We start from the raw sequence: 4609 nt of genomic DNA, 5'->3' as shown, positions 1-4609 counted from the left end.
AATGTTAGCATGTTCATTATCTAGATTCATGATGTTCAAATGATGCTAGTAGTATTCTTAATGTACCTCTTTTCTTTATCTTGGGTAGCATGAAATAAGCTAAGTATCTTATGGAGATGAGTTTTAGTTTTGGCTTGACCTTAAGGATCTTAATTTCACTACACCTATACTTGATGTTTGAATGGTTGATATGATTGAAATAGTCATGATCCATCTTGTTTGTTTAGTACTTGGTTTTCATGGTGATTTCTCAAACTTCATTTTGGTTACTGGATAAGGCTCAAATCATGTAAGCTCATTTGGAAAAATCAAAATATCCCAACATTTGTGCTAAAAGTACAATTGTAAAATAAGATTTGCACAATGCAAATACTTATGAAAAAAAATATGAAAAAAAAGCAAAATAAAAAGTGAATAAGGGATATAAAAAATAGTTGTCGTGAGTGGAATTTAGCAAGTCACTCTTTTGAGACCAAGTTAGGTTACTGGGGAAATGACTGTTAGCTTCTCTTGAGATTGAGCACGCCTTTGAGACCTTGGGTTGATTGAGAAATATGAACCAAATGTGTGGCAAGTAAGTGCCTATCACTGGTTACTTGTCTATCACCGGAAACATTAGGAATTCAAACTTGATGACGACTTGACTAGGACATAGATTGAAACTTGAAGAGTTTTGAGTTGTTTTTGCACTGTGCATAGGGTACTTATGTTTGAGCCAAACTTAGCTTGTTTTCATGATCATGCTTACTAATGAAACTTTTTGATAGAGTTAAGAGAATGCATTAGGGATATGAGAGCATTGTAGTGCATATGAATTTAGATTGCAGCATTTTGCTTGAGGACAAGCAAAGGTTTAAGTCTGGGGGTGTGATGTGCGTAGATTGTATACACTTGTTTAGCATATTTTGACGCACATTCACATACTTTGAGCATGCTTGATCTATGTATTTTCGTACTTCCATCTTTCTTTTTTAGCATATTTTACACTCTTTGTTCGGAGATCTGCTATTGTGCATTTTCTGTACGCAGGAGTCAAATTTGGTGAAGGATGCGTGTTCGAAGCCAAATTTTCTAGCAAAGTGATGGAGGAAGCCTTGATACCTAAACCCCACACGACCCTGCCATGGGGGTTTGCCCAGGCCATGTGGAGATGAGATGCCATGTAGCTGCAGCAGAGAAAGAAGATGGCTTGGCCGTGTGAACCTCACACGGCCGTGCCATGCTTTGAAGCCCAATGAATCCTAGGCCATGTATATCACACGACCATGTCAGTTTTCCAGAGACCAGAGAAGCCTCGGTCGTGTGTGCTACATGGCCATGTGAGGTTTCCAGTGAGCAGGAGAGTTCTGGCCGTATGCACCATACGGTCGTGCTGGGTTTCCAGAGGAAAAGGCAGCTCAGGCCGTGTAGATCTACACGGTCGTGCAAGGGGGGCTTTGATAGAGGCAAGTCACTGCCGTGTAGCTCACACGACCGTATGAGGTTGGCAGAGAGGAGAATGGAGCAGGCCGTGTGAACCTCACACAGCCGTGCTTCGGGGTCGTGTAGCGCCCAAACCCTTCTTCTATATAAAGCCTACTTCTTGATTCGAAAGGGGATCTTCTCCCTTTGGGAGAAAGGAAGATTTGGGTGATTCCTTCCATTCTTGGGTGGATTTCTGGGTGATCTAAGGGAAGATCTTCACCGATTCGACTCCGGGAGCGTGGATTGGATCCGAAGACCGTCTTCATCATAGATAAGCTTTCTTTCTTTCCTTTTCTTAGATTGGGATTGAGAATGCTTGTAATCTTTATGTTTTCAGATTTCTTTCTTCAATTTATGGAGTAGATATCTTGTTCTAGGATGGAGGGAGTATTTGTAAGGAAATCTTGATGTAAAACTCTTGTGGATATGCTAATTTTCTATTTCTATGATTTTACCCTATTTTGTATTTATTCTTTCTTGTGTGGATTGTTATGATTAGGGCTTAATTACCATGCTTGATTGAATGTTTGAATATCTTATGGATCTTGTATGGATTGCTCCTCATTCGATTTTCCGAGAGATCTTCGTGACAGGAACATGCCCGTGTAAGGGCGCTTGAGGGGTAATCTTGAAAGAGAAATTAGGTATTTCAATAAGGTAGAATAGATAGGTTGAATTAATCTTTATATCTTGATGGGTTGATGAGTGATGGATTCCTATGTTGATTTTCCGAGGGACGCACGTGACATGCAAGTCCATGAAAGGACAACATAGATTCATTCCTAATTGATCAATCTAGGTATGGATTTCAGTCCTAGGTCAGTTCTCTATTGCAAGAGAGAACCGACAACCATCTACAAATGATGGACAATTGAGAAAAAGGATTTGGTAGATCATTTACATTGAAGAACCTTACAAAGAAACCAAAACTCCTAGAATATCCCTTATCATTGTCTTTATTCTTGTTGCCTATTCTTTCATTCTTTTGTTTACTTTTCATAGTTACACTTAGACTTTGTTAATCCATTGATTTGTTGTCTAGCTAATTCACTTTGAGACATTCTTAGTCCTTATTCCAGTCCCTGTGGATACGATAATCTTTTATATTACTTGAGATATTTCCGTACACTTGCGGAGGTTAACAGAAGGTTTCCACCTTCCCGTCTGTCCCTCTTTTTCTTTTGTAGATCCATTTACATCCAATAGCTTTTACATCATTTGATGATTCTACTAACTCCCAGAATACATAGATTCTATTTCTGAATTCATTTCTCTTTGCCAAGATGCTGCATCTTTATCTTGGAGTGCTTCATCATATATTCGAGGATCAGGTTCATGTTTATCTGGGATCAAGTTCGAAGACTCTCCCAAAAACATGAATCTTTCAGGTTGCCTAACAACCCTCCCACTACGACGAGGCACTGTCTGTAGTTCTGTATCATTTGTGATACGTGTTGCAGTTTCTTGTGATATTTCATCTTGCACTGTTGGTACTAAAGTAGACGTGTCTTCTCTCATTTCTTCTAGAACAATTTCACTCATAGGCTTGTGGTTTATTACATAGTCCTCTTCTAAAAATTGAGAATTAGTGCTAACAATGAGCTTCTGATCTTTAGGACTATAAAACTAACCATCTTTCGTTCCTTTAGGATAACCTATAAACAGGCGAACTTTTGTACGAGATTCCAACTTATCAGCATCTCCCTTCAGCACATGTGCTAGACTACACCAAATCCGAACATGACTCAGACTAAACTTACGCCCATTCCACAATTCCGTGGGAGTAGAGGGTACTGATTTAGAAGGTACCAAGTTCAGAATGTACACTGTCGTTTCTAAAGCATATCCCCAGAATGAATTTGGTAATTCTGAATAACTCATCATCAATCTAACCATTTCCATAAGAGTCATATTCCTTCGTTCTGCCATACCATTTTGTTGGGGTGTACTAGGTGCAGACAATTAGGATTGAGTCCCAACCTCTGATAAGTAATTCCAAACTCTCTTGAGAGGTACTCGCCATTACGATCAGACCGTAGTGTCTTGATACTTTTACCATGATATTTCTCCACATCAGTCTTGTACTCAAAGCACTCAGACTTACGGCGCATCAAGTAAATGTACCTATATCTTGAATAGTCATCTATAAAAGAGACAAAATATTCGAAACCACCTCGGTCCACACAAATCAGAATGAATCAATTTCAACACATCTGTTGCTCTATACCCCTTGGCCTTAAAAAGTCTCTTGGTCATTTTTCCTTCCAAGCAAGATTCGCAGGTTGGAAAGTTTTTCAATACTAATGAACTCAAGAGTCCATCGGCTATTAGCTTTTGAATCCTACTTAAGTTAATATGACCAAGTCTTAGATGCCAAAGATATGTTTGCTTTATTTCTGAAGGTTCCTTTCTCTTATTAGAATTAGAGGATGTGTTATTAATTTTCATTTGTTGCTTTGTGGGAGTTATTGGATTTAGAGTATACAAATTGCCAACTAATGTACCAGAACAGATAACTACTTTATTCTTCTTGATAACCACTTTGTCATCAAAAGAAACAGTATATCCATCCAAAAATAGTTTAGAAACTGAAATTAAATTCTTTCTAAAACTTGGTACATAAAGACAATTTCTCAAAATCAAAGTTCTATTCCTATCAAATGATAAGTAAACATCTCCCACTGCAACAGCCGCCACTTTCGTAGCATTGCCCATGTAGACGGTTATCTCTCCTTCATATAGTTGTTGGGTTTCCTGGAACCCCTACAATGAATTGCAGACATGACCAGTGACTCCTGTATCTACACATTAGGTACTGGTAGATAACACCGCTAAACATGTTTCAACTACTAGAGAGTAAGATATACCTTTATTGTTTTCTTTCCTACGAGGACAATCCGCTTTTCAATGTCCATACTACTTACAAATGAAACACTTGCCCTTCGACTTCTTCACTCCTGCTTTTAGTCCAGTACCTAGAGATTGATTCACTTTCTTTGCTGAGCCAGCTTGTTTTTTCTTCTTCTTCTTGCCTTTCGACTTAGAAGTAGAAACATTTTCAACAAAGTGGATTTAAGAACTATGACAAAATAGCCCTTCTGCTGCTTGAAATTCTGCAGTAGTTCCGCCAATGAATAAATCCTTT

Source organism: Zingiber officinale, chromosome 8A (assembly GCF_018446385.1).
Source record: "Zingiber officinale cultivar Zhangliang chromosome 8A, Zo_v1.1, whole genome shotgun sequence".
In the NCBI taxonomy this organism is placed as follows: domain Eukaryota; kingdom Viridiplantae; phylum Streptophyta; class Magnoliopsida; order Zingiberales; family Zingiberaceae; genus Zingiber; species Zingiber officinale.
The sequence above is the reverse complement of the archived record's forward strand: the minus strand, read 5'-3'. Positions refer to the sequence as shown.